Below are 19,920 nucleotides of genomic sequence, written 5' to 3'. Positions count from 1 at the left end.
GGCTGCCCTTTGCTTTTCCATTCTGGTATGTCTTTGGGAGCCTGGAGTGTTCAGACTCAGGTTAGAAGGAGTGGCATGAGTTGGGAACATGACGGATTCTACTCTCTTATTTTTCATACCTTGAAATCAATGCTGTGCATCGTGGAGGACTTCTTCCTCTTGCAAAGCTTTGGTGCTGGCTTTGGGCTCTGGATATAAGCAAGAGCTTTGGGCTCTTGCTCAGGACCTTGACTTTTCCCTGCCTGTGCACAGCACAGATGAGTAAGGTGAGTTTGACTGCAGAGGCAGGAGGCTAGCAAGAGCCTTCAGATAGCAATGGGATCCTTGTTGTTTACTCGCTAAGTCGTGTCTGAGTCTTTTGTGATCCTGCGGACTGTAGCCCACCAGGCTGTTCTGTCCATGGGATTTTCCAGGTGAGAACACTGGTTGTGGTGGAAGATCTCCTTCTCCAGGGGATCTTCTCAATCCAGGGATCAAACCTGCCTCTCCTGCATCTCCTGTGTTGGCAGGTGGATTTTTACCATTGAGCCACCAGGGAAGTCCAGCAGTGGGATCCTTAATGAGGTCTTCTCTCTGACCACAGAGGAGGGGGCATGAGTGGCTGCAGATCTGTGCACCCATGGTCTTGCACTGTGCCTAGAGCGTCTTCTTCTAACTTGTACAATGTAGGAAGACTTGGGAAAGACAAGCACTTGAATTTCTATGTAAAGATGGTAGATTAAGCACACACGCGCGCATGCATGTGCACACACACACTTACATTTTCTCACTTCTAAAATCTCCATAAAATGGAAATGAAGTATGTTTGAAAAATGGCAAATTCACGAAGATGGAGAAAACTAAAGAGGAGACTATCGCAAAACACAGGGGAAATTGGAAAGAAGGTGTTTCGTGGTAAGTGGCTTACGACACCAGAAGCTGAATTTTGAGTTGTGTCTGGAAATAACTATGAATTGATAGATGTTAAAGAATCTCTTCAAAGGCTCAGAAATGAATAGTCATCAACAATGATGGAAGGAGGGAGAAGGGATAAAAGAGAGGCTAAAATGGGGTGCAGGGTTTGAAAGCCTTTTAAGACATTTTAAAAAGCACCAATCTGCTTGCCCATCCTGAATAACTGGATGTCTGTCCCTTCCTCTTCCAAGCAGAAGACTGAAGGCTTATTCACTAAAGATAGTAAAACAGAGGGTGTCTGAACTGAAGTACGTTAAGCCTCTTGAGTTGGGATGCAGTACTGAAGATAGCACAACTAACTAGACGCATCCATACCAGATGCTGAAATAACACACCCACCCCACTTCCAGCTGGGCTCAAAACTTCAGCTTCCAGGCTGGACACTGGAATGATTTCAGGGGGGATGTGGCTGAGCCAAGAGGAGAGAGATTATGACATCAGAAGTTCCCCAGTTCCCTTGGAGTGTAGTTCACAGTCAGCGAGACCTGCTTCTTTGCTGTAAGCTCCCAACTGGGTTAGTGATGACTAAAGATTATCAGATATCCAGAGAAATCTTCTAACATGAATAATGAGAGCCATGCAATCAAATGGGAAAAAGAAAAAAAAAGCTTGGAATAAACAGCGACTCTGCCAGGAGAAAGAACTATCAAAAGAATCATGCTCAGTATTTTCAGAGGAATGAACAGATTTTTGCAATTGTAAAATAAACGCTATGTTTACTTAACATTCAAAGAACAAACTTCAGATCAGAGTTCTCATAAATTAAAAACATGAAAGTAGAAATGAAATATTCAGAAGATGTGTTGGAAGACAAAGTTAAGGATATTCCTTAAACAGTAGAATAAGAAGGAAAAAGAAAATATAAGAGAATTAGAGGGCCAGAACAGGAAGTTCAATATCAGACAGAGAAAGAAGAAAGGGAAAGAGAGAGAGACAGAGAGAAAGAAAGAAAATAGGGAGGGATGGAGGGGGTGAAGAAAAGGGGGAAAACATTCCCTGGTGGCTCAGCTGGTAAAGAATCTGCCTGCCATGTGGGAGACCTGTCGATTCCTGGGTTGGACAGATCTCCTGGAGAAGGGAAAGGCTACCCACTCTAGTATTCCGGCCTGGGGAATTCCATGAGCTGTATAGTCCATGGGGTCGCAAAGAATCAGACACCACTGAGCGACTTTCACTTCACTTCACAGGGGGAAGAAATCATCAATGAAATAAAGACCTGAAATATATGAGTTTCCAGATTGAAGGGTCCACCAAGGCTGCAGGGTAATGACTAGAAACAGACATAAATCAAAACAAACTTCAAAGCCAATAAGTCTGCACAGAAGAACAGGGTATAAAGGCTGAGGAATCAGGATCCTTTGGGATTATCTATCACTAGAAGGCGGAGGAAACGTGCTAATCAATCAAATCTGAGATGTACATTTTTACAAGTTCAAGGTCTCAAAAAATCTCTCTCTCGTATATCTTGTCTCAAGTAGTTAGAAAATGACATGGACTCTACTAAAATGAAGGGCTAAATCAGGAGGAAGACATGGTATATGGAAAGCTGGAGCTCCAGCAAAGGAGAGAAAGAGGCAAAAGCTTCACGATGATGGGCAGGTCATCAATGTCAGCTGTGCCTAAGGTGTAGCCCATGACTAGTTCTGATTGGAGTCAGATCAAAAGACCCTCGGAGAGTCTTCTTCAGGAAAAGTGAGCTGATAAAAATGGCTAAGATATCTGGCTGCCTTGAGAGATTTATTTAGTTGGTTAAGAATCTGAAGTTGAATAAATGATGTCAGGAGAAAAAACCTCAACAATAAAAAGAAGGTAATTTTTTAACTCCAAGGAATCAAAGTGTTAGCTAGGACATTGGATATCATACAATTTACTACATGAAGCATCTCTGTGTAGCATGCTTAGTCATAATCCCCTAAACCCTGAAAGTTGACCTAACCAGAAAAATATATTAATACACCGCTGGGGAAGTGAGGGAGTGGCGAGATGAGTGTGTCTCTTGCGGACACATAAAGGAAAAAGACTGCTTGCTACACACGCTTTCATCCATAGTGGGAAGACAGTAGATAGAGCAGGAAACTGAAAATCAGTGAGTCCTATACACTTCGAGATAAGGAGCTAAATACCAAATAAATACCAAAATTATAGCCTGAGACAGATGAATGGGATGGAGAGGGAAAAGTGGGAGAGAAAGATATGAATTGTTGCTAAAAATTGTAACAAAACTTTCAGTACAGTTTGATTCTTGGAATTGTTCACGTGTATAATTTTGACACAAATAGTAGCACACATGACCGAATGCAAATGAAGAAGAAAGAGGAAAAGAAAAAGTATTTAGAAAGAGGAAGGGGGAAGAGGTGAGGCTGTAGTAGTCACCATGGTAACAGTAGTAGTAGTAATAGCCTCAGCAGCCTTAGCCATATAGGAGTAAAGGGAATGTTCAATGAAATGCGACCTGTTTACTGAGGAGCATTGTTCATTCACACAGTCAAAGACTAGCTTTTGCCGGCAGGAATTCTGGCTCCAGAGTCTCTGCTTGTAAGCCCTGTGCTATATTTGTTAAGGAAGGTCATTTAGTACTAGAGAAGACTCTGTGGGCTGGCTGGGCTGCTTTGAAGGCACGGAAAGATGTGAGCTCTTTACCAATCTCTTGTATCAGTGTCATTCACCAATTTTCACTGTCATTGCTCTGCTAGTGTGCAATAGATGTGCAATAGAATAGCAATAGATGATCTATTCGCCTACAACCCCCCAGACTGAATCTTTGTGGACCTGAGTGAGACAGAGGCCAGCAACCCAGGGCAGACAGACCAGGCGAAAATGAAACTGTCAGTTAAGAGCATGGTGGTTGGGGGACTTCCATGGCACTCCATTGGTTAAGACTTCACCTTTCAACACAAGAGGTACAGGTTCTATCCCTGGTTAGGGAGCTAAGAGTCCACATGCCTCAAAGCCAAAAAACATAAAGCAAAAGCAATATTGTGACAAATTCAATAAAGACCTTAAAGATGGTCTACATCACACACACACACACACACACACAAATCTTTTTTTTTTTACATTTTATTATTTTTTTTATTTTATTTTATTTTACTTTACAATATTGTATTGGTTTTGCCATACATCTGGAAAAAGATATTCCATGCAAATAGAGATCAAAAGAAAGCAGGAGTAGCAATACTCATATCAGATAAAATAGACTTTAAAACAAAACTTTTAAAAAAAGAGCATGGTTGTTGGAACCATTTCATTATATTTCAATAAATATTTTAAAGTTGCTCTCTTTGGGGTCATCTGTCCTCAGATTCTAAATCTACCTTGGAGAAAAGGAGCTGTCCAACAGTATAGGGAAATTGTTTTTAAAAAATCCTCTAAGTAAATGGAATTACCTTACCATTTGTAAACTTACAGACTTGGCAGAGATTTGAGTCCGGTTTTCTCCCTCTCCCATATGGTTCAACAAATCTCTTTTTCACTGTATACGTGTGTACAGACTTGAAATGATGTGTGTCTGTATTCACCGTGCATAGGGATTTAGGACAGTGTTGGGCAATGTTTCTCATTCATTCAACAGCTGATCTTATAAGTCCCCCACTGCGTACGTACAAGACATTTTCAGTGCCACATTTTATACAGACTGATGAATGTTGCTTCTTCCCAAGTAGCCACACTTGCAAGTGATAGAATCCTTTGACAAATGCAAGCCTGAGTTGAATTGCCAGTAATTTCTTGTCTTCTGTCTTGGTGGACTCGGACATGTGACTTAGCTTTTCATACCTCCTTTTCCTAATCTGCAACATGGGCCTGATGACATCTGCTTTGCTGGGCTCTGATGCGAATTCCATGAGAAAAAAGTTCATAAAGGATTTAACTGTGCTTGGGAGGGGTTGGGGTGGGGCCTTACGTGCCTCATTCCTCTTCCTTTCATCTGAGGAGTTGACTTTGAAGCCAGGTGTTCATTTATTCTCAGTGGTGACAAACCTCCATCCTTTGAGGCTGATGTTGAGGATTTGTAGAATATAACAGGGATATATGTATACCAATGGCTGATTCATGTTGAGGTTTGACAGAAAACAGAAAAATTCTGTAAAGCAATTATCCATCAATAAAAAATAAATTAAAAAAAAAAAGGTATTTCAGAGTATAACCCAGTGGGTTTGAAAGCACTGAAGCAGGGAAATACCACTGTGGGTTCAAAATAAATCATTGTTTTAAAACAATTAGAAGATCTACTTTTTAGAGCACTTGAGTTGGCCCTTCAATCTTCCAAAACACTCTGGGCTAAGAAACGTGCCAGCCCTGGGAGGAAAATGACCGATGGGACCCTTTGCCTGCACCAGGGAGCACTCCCCAGATGGAGGAGGCAACCCCCCTAGGGGCCAGATTACTGCAGTCCAGGGGGAGCACCCAGGACAGGACATCACATGTCCTGGGGCAGAAGGAGCTCTGAAGAGGGCACCCAGCCCAGACTGAGGTGGGGGGCAGGGCGGGGAGCACAGAGGAGGCTGGCAAGTCTTCATCTGGGACATGCATCTGTGATTTGTAGGACAAATAACCATTAGCTCGGAGAAGAGGAATGCAGGAGACACTGGGCAGATGAGCTCCTAGAGAGAGTTTGGGTGAGTAAAGCCTGCACTGGTCAGCTCAGTAGGGGGCACATCCTGAGACCTCCACTGATGTTAATCATTGATGGGCTGAAGTTTGGGAATGACCTAACTCAACTGGTAATGGAGAATAACCTTCGCTGAAGGCCCCTCCCCAGAGGGCTCTTCAGCCAGAGCTGGTCACTATATACCCAGAAGGGCCAAGTCATAGAAAATCAGATGAGTAAAAACAGCGCCAGTGAATCAAGCTTATTAAACTCTTATGTGTCAACACTACTTTAAACTAGACATAGGAATATATGCTTACATACAAACGTGTATATGTGTGTTCACATATGTGTGTGCATATATATGGGCTTCCCAGGTGGCATTAGTGGCAAAGAACCCTCCTGCCAATACAGGAGATGTAAGAGACGTGGGTTTGGTCCCTGGGTGGGGAAGATCCCCTGGAGGAGGGCATGGCAACCCACTCTAGTATTCTTGCCTGGGGAATCCCATGGACAGGGGAGCCTTTCGGGCTATAGTCCATGGGGTCATGAAGAGTCATATACTACTGAAGCAACGTAGCATGTGCAGATATGTGCATGTGTGTATGTTAATATATATATAAATATCACCTCATTTAATTCTCATGTCAGTCCAATGGGCAAGATATGATGATTACCCTCATTTGTCATGGTGATTAGACAATTTGCACCCTGACACACAGCTGGAAGATCATAAGCCAGGTTTCAAACTGACATTCTCTGATCTCAGTTCTACCCTGGACCTCACACTGATGAGCATGCTCTGTCCTGACTTTCTTATCTTTCAAAATGCATTGAACTGTTGATAGAGCACTTAAATGAGGGAGGGTGCTTCCACATCTGAAAATGACAATATGCACAGATGGATCTCATCAACCCCCCCAAGGAAGGCTGTATTCTAGCAGTGGCCATGAAGCAAGGAAGGCTTCTAGTGGCGATGCCCCTAGCCTGTAAATCACACCTGACTTACTGTCTGGCACAGGGTAAGTGCTCCATAACTATATATTGAATCAATGAAGAAATACTCAAGAGAGGAAGGACATGCCTTACTTGAAATTACTTGAAAACACAAGTTCAAATGCAGTGGGTCACTACCTATATCTTGCACAGCTTCCTATAATTTTTCTGCCCAAATATCCCTTGATATCTGAAGAGTCAGACTCTCAAAAGTTTCCCAAAGTAGCTTGCACAAACATGAAATTCCTTTGAAATTAAAGGATGTTATAAATTTGATGTTAAAAATTTCACGAAGTTTCACTGCAAAATATAGTCATAATTCTTTTGATACATAACTACCTTTCATCACAAAAATAAAGGATATGAACAATAAAGGCTTCCCGGAGTCTCCTTGATGAATGGCAGGTGCTGTTGTACTACATCTATCAATTTTGGGAAAATGAACTGATCTGAAGAGAGCTCATGGCTCAGGTGAGGTTCAGGGCACCTGTAATTCTTTCCTCTATCTTGTAATTTTAGATCCAATCTAATCCAAATATAAGCTGGTAAACAGCAAGCTTGTTCACTCTTTAGAACAGAGCAGAGACCTAAATGCTAATTGAAGTGGCTTTAGGGAAATATTTTCGAGCTTCTTTTGGAGAAAAATTTTCACCAGTGAGGTTACTTCTATCAAATTGTGGTCTGAAAATGCCTGAAAGCCTTAGGGCCATATCTTTCACTCCCTTGGGAAAAATCTCTCAGTGAAGTCTGATTATTTATATAGTGCACTTTATTTTGCTTCCAGCCCCGAATCTGCATCACATTCAAATGAACTCACAGTCTCAAAGGTTTGTAATCTCAGTGATCCTTCACGTCATCAGATTCACAAGCTTCCTTTCCAAGACAGGAATCTCGTAGATGTATGAAAAGTATCTACATCTTTGCCTTGGAGTTGTTGATTGAAAGTATTCAGCCTTGAGAAAATATCTGCTTAATGTGTCAAATATTTGTGAAGCCCTTTCTATCATTAAAGCTAATTATAAATTTTATTTGAGGTTTTTTTTATGATCTTAGTCAGAAATCTTTTTTTCTCTGTTTTTACCTTTAGGAAGGATAATTGTTTAATCCTGAAACACCAGCAAGCAATTTTCTTTAAACTAGCATTATTTCTGAGAAGAGCAAATTTTCCAAAGTTATTTCTCATTTCTACAAATTGTCTAAAAGATAAGGATACAGTGCTGTTTTATAGCTTATCATTTTGTTATCAAGTCCAAGATCATACTGCTCACCACATGCGAGTGTGCATGCTCAATCGCTCAGTCATGTCTGACTCTCTGTGATCCCATGGACTGTAACCTGCCAGGCCCCTCTGTCCATAAGATTTTCCAGCAAGAGTACTGGAGTGGGTTCCCATGTCTACTCCCAACTACTCACTGCATGACAGGTCTTTTAACCAAAAGACAAGTTGTTGGGGCAAGAAATAGTGACTTTATTTGGAAAGCGAGCAAATAAAGATGGAAGACACACACAAGAAGATGGAAGACTCCTGTCCCAAAGAACTGTCTCGTCTGAGTTAGAATTCAGGCTTCTTTTGTACTAAATGAGGAGGGAATAAAGTTCAACATTTCTAATTCTGGTCAGCCTCCAGAGTTCAGTCCAGTTCAGTTGCTCAGTTGACTTTTTGCAACCCCATGGACTGCAGCACACCAGGATTCCTTGTCCATCACCAACTCCCAGAGCTTACTCAAACTCATGCCCATCTCATCCTCTTTCGTCCACTTCTCCTCCTGCCTTCAATCATTCCCAGCATCAGGGTCTTTTCCAATGAGTCAGTTCTTTGCATCAGGTGGCCAAAGAATTGAAGTTTCAGCTTCAGCATCAGTCCTTCCAATGGATATTCAGGACTGATTTCCTATAGGATGGACTGGTTGGATCTCCTTGCAGTCCAAGGGACTCTCAAGAATTTTCTCCAACACCACAGTTCAAAAGCATTAATTCTTCGGCACTCAGCTTTCTTTATAGTCCAACTCTCATATCCATACATGACTACTGGAAAAACTATAGCTTTGACTAGATGGACCTTTGTAGGCAAGTAATGTCTCTGCTTTTTAATATGCTATTTAGGTTAATCATAGCTTTTCTTCCAAGAAGCAAGCATATTTCAATTTCATGGCTGCAGTCACCATCTGCAGTCATTTTGGAGCCCAAAAAAATAGTTTGTCACTGTTTCCATTGTTTCCCCATGTATTTGCCATGAAGTGATGGGACCAGATGCCATGATCTTCGTTTTTTGAATGTTGAGTTTTAAGCCAACTTTTTCACTCTTCCCATTCACTTTCATTAAGAGGATCTTTAGTTCTTCTTCACTTTCTGCCGTTAGGGTGGTGTCATCTGCATATCTGAGGTTATTGATATTTCAATAACAATCTTGAATTTCTTGAATTCAAGATTCAGTCTTGAATCTGGCAATCTTGATTCCAGCTTGTGCTTCATCCAGCCCAGCGTTTCTCATGATGTACTCTGTATATAAGTTAAATAAGCAGGGTGATAATATATAGCCTTGAGGTACTCCTTTCCCAGTTTGGAACCAGTCTGTTGTTCCATGTCTGGTTCTAACTGTGGCTTCTTGACCTGCATACAAGATTTCTCAGGAGGCAGGTCAGGTGGTCTGGTATTTCCATCTCTTGAAGAATTCTCCAGTTTGTTGTGATGCACACAGTCAAAGGCTTTGGCGTAGTCTCTGAAGCCTCCAGAGAGAGTGAGTTAATTTCTTCCTTCCTGCAGTCATTCACAGGTGTCCCTGGTCAGGATATTTCCTGTGAGCTACACAAAGATATTTTAGCTTGATGCCCATTACCTGGGAGACAAGGTTCTCAGAGATGGGCCATTATTTATACTTTAAGTTTATAGGAACTATCCCTTTAGTGAATAACTTGTAATACAAGTTATTCACTTGTATTTTTACAACTTTTTGTTACTTTATTGAATACACTGAGAAAAGAAAGGAGTAAATTTTGTTTTTTTGCTATGGAGAATAGGGTTAAGTCAAGATTTTATTTGTAACAGATAATATGTGTTCATGTTGCAAAGTTCAAACGATTCAAAAATATGTAATTGAAAAATAATTCTCTGATTATCTTGAAGATTTTCATTTATTTAAAGTATATGCTCTTCAGGCTTTCTTCTTGAAGTCATCATTCATGTTCTCTGTGGACAATTTAATTTTTAAATATTAACACATAAAAAGTAAATGAAGCATGTGCAGGTACACACACACACAGGAGATTTTTTGTCATTTTGTGTCTTTGGGTGGGAACAGTTTAAGAAGGAGATTACTCACTAGGGCAGAGCTTGGAACTGAAAGTGAAAGTGTTAGTCACTCAATTGTGTTTGGCTCTTTGCAACCCCAGGAGCTGTAGCCCACCAGGCTCTTCTATCCATGGGATTCTCCAGGAAAATACTGAATTGGGTTGTTATTTCCTCCTCCAGAGGATCTTTCTGACCCAGCGATCAAACCTAGGTCTCCTGCAAATGCAGTGCATTCTCCCCATATTTGGAACTTGTGATTGGAAGGTAACAAAATAGGAATCACTTTGTAAGATACTATACCCATGATGTAGATAAAAATTTGCTGAGCATGTTGCATGTGCCAGGCTCTACTTTAAGTGCTTTACAGGTATGACCTCACCTAATCCCAACACCAGGCCTTAGAGATGGGGCCCATTATCAGCCCCACTTTACAGGTGAGACCAGAGTCTCATGGGGAGGAAATAACTTGCCTGAGAGCAAACAGTAAGTGGACATCTCAAGTCACCAAGCTCTTACTGTCTCTATACTTATAGTAAGTGGCAGTCAGTTTCTCTATCATATTTACACATAATATTTATTATCCAGGCTTTTATGAAGGAAAAAAAAATGTGACTATCACCAAAAAGTGACACCTTTTGCTTTCACACGTACATGCAAATAGAACTCTATTTTCTGCGGCAGTATTCACCTCTTCTGTCCCCGAAGCCCTTGGCGTTTCCAGATGAGTTGCTCATTATCTTGTGCGGACAGCACTAGTTTTCAGCTTTGGTTGTCTGAACTGATGGGGCTCGCATCTGTGTTCTCACTTTGGAATGCTTGTGTGTTTATGATTTAATTTTCTCGTTGGTAAATAGAGTCACTCCCTTAGGCTTGTGCCTCCTGAATTCTGGAAAGAGAAACTGTCTTAACTAGTGATAATTTGGTATAGTTGCCTACGTGTATTTTGTTGTTGTTTGAAATTAACATTTATTGGAGCACAGTTGCTTTACAATGTTGTTTATGTTGCTGTTGTTTAGTCGCTAAGTTGTATCCAACTCTTTGCAACCCCACAGGACTTCCCTGTCCTTCACTATCTCCCAGAGTTTGCTCAGATTCATGTCCACTGAGTTGGTGATGCTATCTAACCATCTTATCCTCTGCCACCCTCTTCTCCTTTTGCCCTCAGTATTTCCCAATATCAGGGTATTTTCCAATGAATCAACTCTTCCCGTCACTACTGAACAATGAATTGAATCAGTCATACATATAAATATATCTGCTCCATTTTGGACTTTTTTTTTTTTTCCTGGCTGCATCATGCAGCAGGTGGGATCTTAGTTCCCTGACCAGGGATTGAACCTGCACCCCCGCATTGGGAGTCTGTGAGCTCAGGCACAGCATCTAACTGATCTGAAGCTCTGGTTTGTTACCTGTAGCAAAAATGATGGTGGACCAAAAACTGCCCCTGCCACAGGATGGCCATATCCTAATTACTGAGCCCTGTGAATATGTTATATTCCCGGCCAAGGGCTTCAGATGGGGAGATTGCCCTGGATTTTCCAGGTGGTTCGATGGAATCACAAGGCTCTTTAGAAGTGGAAGAAGAGGAACAAGAAGAAGTCAAAGGGATACAATGTGAGCCCTCAGCCTTCACCCCAGGCTTTTCTGGCCTTGATGATGGAGGAAAGGGCCATGAACCAGGAAAGGCAGGTGGCTTCTAGAAGCTGGGAAAAGGAAGGAAACAGATTCTCCCCAAGAACCTCCAGAAGGAATGCAAACCCTGCCATAACCTTGACTTTCCATTGGACCTCTGACCTCTAGACTGTAAGAGAACAAATTTTGTTGTTTTAAACCACTAAGTATGTGGTCATTTGTCACAAGCTGAAACTAATACCCAACTACACTTGGATGTTTAAAGAATAAACTAAAATAATGTGTTGCATGTTTAAACTTAGTCCCCAGTAAGTGTTCAATAAACATGAGCTTCTGTGACAAAAGTTACTGATGATGGTGATGATGATGGTGATGAAGAAGACGAAGCTGATGGTGACGATGATGATGGTGATATTTGAGAGCCTTACTCTAGCCCATCCTCCAGCCTCATCTCTTGCATTGCATCCTCTTCCTTTGGTTCCACCCACAGACTTTTTAAATTCACTTGTTCCAGACTCCTTACTTTTTTCCCGAGTTCCTGCTGTCTTCCACTTCTGTTCTTCCTCTGCATGGTGCTTTAAAATGCTTTTACTTACCCAGTCCACCTGGTTAAATTATTCCCAACTGGGAATTCTCTGGTGGCTCAGGTGGTAAAGAATCCACCTGCAGTGCAGGAGACCTGGGTTCAATCCCTGGGTTGGGAAGATCTGCTGGAGGAGGTCATGGCAACCCACTCCAGTATTCTTGCCTAGAGAATCCCCATGGACAGAGGAGCCTGGCAGGCTGCAGTCCATGGGGTCACAAAGAGTCAGACACGACCGAGTGACTAAGCACATTAGGATTCATGGTGGAATTCTGAAGGGTATAGAGCAGGGTTTCTCAGTCTTGACAGTGTTGATATTTTGGTCCAGATAATTCTTTCTGGTGGGGGCTGTCCTGTGCACTGAAAGACTTTTAGCTGCATTTGTGGTCTCTACGTTCTAGGTGCTTAAAGCCCTTCCTCTCCTTCCCTGCCAAGTGTAACAAGAATGTCCCCAGATACAGTCGAATGTGCCTTGGAGGGCAATGTCACCCCTGGTTGAGAATTACTGCTTTAGGGTATATTGCCCCAAATCCTGCTCCAAACCAACAGCTGTGCAAATACATGACTTTCCCAAGGAACACAACCCTCTGGGAAACCCAAGCACCACTTTACTAACAGCTGGGCTTGGACCCCAAACCTCAAAAAAGCCATTTCTAGGAACAGAGCCAGATGCCATGGAGCATCATCCCAGTGAGCTACTGAGGACTCAGCACCTTCAAACGGGAGGCCAGGGGGCTGCATCTCACTCCTTGTGCCCAGGAGGATGCCACAGAGAGAAGTGAGCAATAGGAGTGGTCAAACCTGCAGGAGGTGCTGAGCAGACTTACAGCCTGGCTGGCCCCAGCCAGACACATCCCTGGATGGGTCTGTGGTATGAGAGGAAGCAGATCAGGAAAGAGGTGGTTAGTTAAGGAAGAGGTGGGCTGCATGACTTTATTTCTGACTGCAAGGAAGGGAGAAGCAGGAAGAAGTGAGCCCACCTCTGCACTCACCTCTCAGCACACAGTGGCCCAGTCCATTGCCTGGAATCCAACCTCTCAGAACAGCAGTCTTTGCAGAAGTGAGGAAAAGAGGGATATAAAGCCTTTGGCATCTTCTGCATCATCTCATTAGTTTCCTGTGGCTGCTGCAACAAAGTACCACAAACTTGGTGGCTTAAAGCAACAGAAACTTATTCTCTCCCGGGTCTGGAGGCCAGAAGTCCAAGATGTCAGCAGGGCTGGGGTTCTTTCTCTCTGAAGGCTCTAGGGGAGGCTCCTTCCTCGTCTCCTGGCAGTGCCTTCCGATGGCTCCTGGTGTACCTTGGCCTGCAGCAACATCACTCCAACCTCCGCCTTCACCTTCATGTGAACTTGTGGTCCCTTCATCTCCACGCCTCAAATCCCCCACTCCTTTCCCTTATAAGGACACCAGTCATAGGACCACCTCAAACCCAGGATGAGCTCATCTCAAGATATTTAATTTCATCACCTCTCCAAAGAACCTACTTCTAAATAAGGTCACATTCACAGACAGAGGGGGTTAGGACTTAGACATATTTTTGGAGGACCCAGTGTAGCTTACACTGTCACCTTCCAGCTCCAAGCCACTCCTGTATAAAGACTCCTAAATGGTCCAAGGAGAGACGGGTGGTTCCTCCTTTGGGCATCCTCTTCATACTTCGAGGAGGACTTCCCTACACTTACTATTGTGTGCTGGAGACCCCCCAAAACTGTATATTCTTCCAAAAGGTGCTTTCAGAATTACCTATGTCCTGGTTCCTGATTTTAGGTTTTGGCACATAGTAGGTGTTTAATAAATGTTTATGGCTCAGCAGCACTTTTTACAGTAGCCAAGACATGCCAACAGCCTAAACATCCATCAACAGATTAATGGATAAAGAAGCTGTGGTATATATATATATATATATATATATATATATATATATATATATATAGTGGAATATTACTCGGCCATAAAAAAGAACGAAGTAATGCCATTTGCAGCGACATGGATGAACCCAGAGATTATCATACTTAGTAAAGTAAGCCAGACAGAGAAATACAAGTATCATATGATGTCACTGCCATGTGGAATCTAAAATATGACAGAAATGAACTTATCTACAAAACAGAAACAGACTTAGAAGCATAGAGAATAAATCTTGTGGTTGCCAAGGAGGAGGGGGGTGGAGGAAAGTTGGACTGGGAGTTTAGGATTAGCAGATGTAAATTATTATACAGAGAATGGAGAAACAACAAGGGCCTGCTGTATAGCACAGGGAACTACATTCAGTATCCTGTAATAAACCATATTGGAAAAGAATATTTTTTTAAAAGGAAAAAAATGTTTATGCCTTAAATGAATGACTGAGGCCTAAGGAATTGAAACAGATTTCCCAGGTAGTAGCTTTTCTGCTTTGACAGGCTTTGAAGTAACCTTAATCTCAGGATCACATTCATTCATTTAGTAAGTGTTTAATTGGCACGTACTGTGTGCCAGACAGCACATCAGACATCCTGATACATAAATATGTGGTCTTTTTCTTAAAACCTCCAAATCTTCTTAATTACGCATTGAGTACCTACTGTGTGCCTGCCACTGGGCTCCCAGGTGGCCTAGGGAGACAGACATGCATTGACCCTCTCAGCTGAGGTGGGAAGTGCTTGCTCAGAGCTTGTTCAGAGTGCCACAACACACAGAGGAGCCAGGATTTAATTTGGCTTCAAGGGTCATTCAGGCTGCAGGGAGATGATGGTATCTGGGTTGGATTTTACTTGTAGGGGAGACAGGGGTGTTTCCTGAGATGAAGCATTCTAGAAACATGGTCTCTGGGCAGTCTGAATATCTGTTTGCTGATGGCAGTAGAAATTGTTAAAACCCTTTTGAAAAGATATTTGGCAATAAGAATCAAATACATTTAAAATATTCATGCATTTTGACCCACTGATTTCACTTCTTGGAATATGTCGTAGGGCTCCAGTCTGACCTGCATAAAAGCTTCTAAGCCCGAGGATATTTATTACAGTGTTGCTTCAATAACCAATAATTTTGAAATAACCTAAAGGAAAGAAATCAGCTTAGTAAAGTGTGTGCCTACTTTTAAGAGACCTGAGACTACGATATGCTTATATATATAGTGCTTACTGTAGAAATCCTGTGATATTAAAAAGCTACTTTTATGATTTTGGAAGAAAATTATAGCTTATAAAATTGCATGACTATGTAAAGAAATGTCTGCTTATTAAACAAACAATTTTCCAGGGCACTGGGGCTCAAGGGAGATTTTCTTTTTCTTCTTTTTCCTATTTTGAAATTTTCTTGAATGTTATCCTTTTAATGAAGAAAATCAAAGCATAGATTTCTCTCTAAAGGGAAGGTGTTTATCAAATGTGAGCTTTGTTTTTTTGTAAACTTTTATTTTTTTAAATAGCAATGCTCTATTTATGGATACATCAATAATCATATGTATCTTCAGATACACAGTTTAGTAGTTTTGCTATAGAAATTAGTATATTTTGTTAATGATTAAATTACATTTTTTCTAAATCCTTGTTGAAAACTGCACTGTTGGGTTGGTGTAGAGGAGGTGAGTGTGTTAGAAAAGCAAATACATTTGATAAAAATTCAGAGCTGTTGAAATCACCTTAATATCATCCTAAATTTTGGCACTTTACAGTGAGACTTACAGTTTGTCTATCATGTATGACCTTGAGATTGGACTGCCTGGATTGGAATCCTAACAATGTGAGAGCTCAGAACAGTTCATCTCATCATTCCTCAGTCTTGTCATCTTTAAAATGGGCTAATGTGAGAATCTGATGAAATGATCCATAAATGCTCATAGCATAATGCCTGCTTCACACATACTAAGCCTCTGGCAAGATTCATAGTAGAGTAATAGTAATTAATAAACACAGGATAAAACTGATATGACCTAATTTTGTATCTTAAATATCTTCCCCACCCCTCTCAGGCAACACTGTGCCGAAAATAAACTACCAGTTTTCATCAGATTAAAGAACAAACACTTCAGCAATCCTTCTTCACTACCCTCTGGGCCCAGCATCAGTGCAACGAGAAAGAAATTTTCAGTTGGGAAAAGAAATTGAAGGCATTCAGAAGTGTCATTTAGGATGGAAATTCCAATTCAATTTCAGGAGTAACTTTGTTATTTCTAAGCACAAAGCTTGGTTTCTGTTCTATTATAGGCCAGCATTTTGAGAATTTATGGCTTTGTGATGATAAAAAGTGAGATACAAGAGAATCCAATTATTCCTTAAAGGGATTGTTCCATCTCCGGGGTATAAATTGCTCCTGCAATTGGGTGGAGAGCATTTATGTTAGATAATAAATTTTAGAAATAAGGACCTGGGTCTCAACGTAACGTCAAAGAAACTGGAATGAAATCTGGGAGCAGAATTTGAAGGCAGAAAACAAATCTCTGAAAGAATCCAATAAATTAGAGGCTGTTTTACAGAAGATGTTCAAAAGTAAGACGATGAACACAGCATCAGAAAACCGGGTCAGCATTTTTGGAAATGGCACCACGTAGTGAGAACACGAAGGCTGCTGAAGCCTTATTCCCATGCTGTTCCCTGAGGCCCTGCATCCCTCTCTCAAGTAGAATCCTTCATTCATTCCTGCAGTCATTCAGTAAGCAATGATGGGAAAGTGTCAGAGCTTGGGCATTAAGGGCAGATGCATTAAGACAACAAAACTACCCTCAAGAAGCCTCAGTCCTTGTGGGAGAAGCACGTTGGTTGTTAATAATAATAGCAACCACATATATGGGGAATCTAGAAAAACGGTATAGACGAACTTATTTGCAAAGCAGAAATAGAGACACAGACATAGAGAACAAACGTATGGATAGCAAGAGGGGATGGGATGGATTGGGATATGTATAAAACAGGTAACTAAAGAGAGCCCACTGCATAGCACCGGGAACTCGACTCACTGTTCTGTGGTGACCTAAATGGGAAGGAAATCCAGGAAAGCGGGGATGTATGTGTACATAGAGCTGATTCACTTGGCTGTACAGCAGAAACTAACACAACATTGTAAAGCAGCTAGACTCCAATTTTTAAAAAAATAATCCACAAAATAGCTGTTAAATACCATATTTGGTGCTCTAGATAACCATATATATACATATACACACTGCTACAGATACATATCTCTTATTATAATATATATGTCTCTCTCTCTATATATATATATCTTATTATGATTCAGTGTAGCCTCCCCCACTTTTAGCAAGTGAAGAAAATATAGGGCTAGAAAGGATATGAATCATAAGAAGGGGTAAGTAGAGATAAAATATCCTGATAATTCCAAGAAGTAAGAGATCACATACACTATATATCTTGCCTGGGCTTCCGGAGCAGCTGTACTTTGAAGTCTGAATAGCATTTTAACAGGCACAGATGGCGGAGAACATTTTTTCCAGGAGGAGGATTTGGCACGTGAAAGGGGTTGACTGACTTCAGGTCTTCTTGTACAGGACCTTGAGTAAGGTTATTAAATACAGGCTTTTTCTTGTGGAAGTGGCCACAGGGCTTGTTGGAATAATTACTTTAAATCAGATAAGGATTGAAATAAAGGAAGAAGAGAGGAGGACGGTGTAGCTATTTCCATACCAACGGATTGATAACGACTACCATGCCACTCTGGAGAAGGCAATGGCAACCCACTCCAGTACTCTTGCCTGGAAAATCCCACGGATGGAGGAGCCTGGTGGGCTGCAGTCCATGGCGTCGCTAAGAGTCGGACACGACTGAGCGACTTCACTTTCACTTTTCACTTTCATCCATTGGAGAAGGAAATGGCAACCCACTCCAGTGTTCTTGCCTGGAGAATCTTGGGGATGGGGGAGCCTGGTGGGCTGCTGTCTATGGGGTCGCACAGAGTCAGACACGACTGAAGCGACTTAGCAGCAGCACCATGCCACTCTGCATTATCTCCCTTGGGCTGGAACTGATAATCTGTGCAGCCTTCACAGGTACTCATTCATTCATTTTTCCACTCATCCATCCAACCATGCATGCATGTATCCATGCAGCCAGCCATCCTTTCTTCCATCCATCCATGCATACATCCACTCAACAGAGACTTACCTAGTACCTACATCATGTCAGGCTAAGGCTACAGCAGTGAACGGCTGATCAAGTTTCTGCCTGCTTACTGCATATGTTCTTGTGGAGGGAGGCAGACAGTAAATAGATGTGTATATAATATGTCAGGATATGATAGATGTGTGCGTGCTCAGTCGTGTCTGACTCTTTGAGACCCCATGGAATGATAGCCCGCCGGGCTCTGCTACCCATGTAATTTTCCAAGCAAGATTACTGAAGTGGGTTGACATTTCCTCCTTCAGAGGATCTTCCTGACCCAGGGATTGAACCCATGTCTCCTGCATCCCCTGCATCAGCAGGTGAATTCTTTACCATTGAGCCACTTGGGAAGCCCCAGGAGATGAGGTGTGTGTGTGTGTGCTAAATCACTTCAGTCATGTTTGACTCTACGTGACCCTGTGGACTGTAGACCCCCAGGCTGCTCTGTCCATGGGATTCTCTAGGCAAGAATACTGAAGTGGGTTGCCCTCCTCCAGGGAATCTTCCTGACCCAGGGATCGAAGCTGCGTCTCTAGGTCTCCGGCATCGACAGGTGGGTTCTTTATCTCCAGCGCTACCTAAGTGCTCTCAAATTCAATGGCAACATAGGGCAGACCACAAGCAGGGGTCTGGCTTGCTGCTGCTGTACAGAGGGCAGTCAGAAAAAGACCTCTCTGATCCTGGGCCATGTGAGCATGAGCTGCAACATGGGAGATGTGGGATTGTGGCAGTCTTGGGGCAAGCAGCCTTTCCAGCTGCTGGTGTACAGGTGGCGAGATGGGAGTGTCCTTGGCGTGTCTCTGAACAGCGAGAGAGCAACGTGGCTGGAGCTTTGGGGGGAGTGGTGGAAGTGAGACCAGGGTGGGAGGTAAGATCGAGGGGAATTGGGATTCATCAGCTCGGGCTTCTACCCTGACAGAGGGGAAAGCTATCATCCTGTTTTCAGCAGAGGATTAACATGATCTGATCTGTGGCTTCAACAGAGGTGCTTTCGCAGGTCGTTCTGGCTGCTGCATGGAAGATGGACTGTAGGCAGGAGAAGGGGAAGTAGCCCCCCTCCCTACAGCTGAAGAGAAGGCACGGCTCTTTCTGAGAGCAGAGACACAATTCAGTGGAAGCTCAGATAACCTGCCCTTGATACCTCATTTTGCCAAATGAGCCACAGCTCACTTACCTGGAAAGAGAGACTCCGTTTGACAGATTCTACTGCAAGGTCCCAGATCCATTACTCCATTCTGGGGTAACAGAACTGGGGTAGAGCCATGGCAGTCTTCAAAGTACTCCATGCCCAGGGTTGGGAAGATCAAAGATGCTCACACATTACAGTGAAACAGCAGAGAGCCCCATGTGCTTGGAGAGAAAAAGCCCTAAGTCAGGGTTTAATGTGACTGTGAGCTCACCCAGGGGACAGGACGCCAGGTGAGATGAGGCAACCCTTTGGGGCTTAGGAGGGGTATGTGCTGTGCTGTGAGGAGCTGACTGTTCCCTGATCATCGGAGCTGTGATGTTGGGGAGGGCATAACTGATGCAGGGCATTGTGGGATCATGTGAACAGGAGGCTCAGGTAAGTTAGGTGGGAATCACCTGGATGAGCCTTGCAGCAGACAAGACAGGATGAAACTGGAAGGCTGAGCTAGAGTTGTTTATTTTTTATTGTGGTGAAATACACATAATACTTGATGCCTCACTGGTGGCTCAGATGGTAAAGAGCGCCTGCAGTGCTCAAAACCCAGATTCGATCCCTGGGTTGGGAAGATCCCCTGGAGATGGAAATGGCTACCCAC

At 42.5% G+C, this 19,920-nt stretch overlaps 1 protein-coding gene across 2 annotated transcripts in view; it reads left to right on the top strand.

Moving 5' to 3' along the window:
• STK32B (serine/threonine kinase 32B) overlaps positions 1–19,920 on the top strand; it is a 405,107-nt gene that overhangs the window by 252,354 nt on the left and 132,833 nt on the right. The gene's annotated exons all lie outside the window — the stretch shown is intronic.

This window comes from Bos indicus x Bos taurus, chromosome 6 (assembly GCF_003369695.1).
Source record: "Bos indicus x Bos taurus breed Angus x Brahman F1 hybrid chromosome 6, Bos_hybrid_MaternalHap_v2.0, whole genome shotgun sequence".
NCBI lineage: Eukaryota > Metazoa > Chordata > Mammalia > Artiodactyla > Bovidae > Bos > Bos indicus x Bos taurus.
This window is presented reverse-complemented; position numbering and strand designations above follow the sequence as displayed.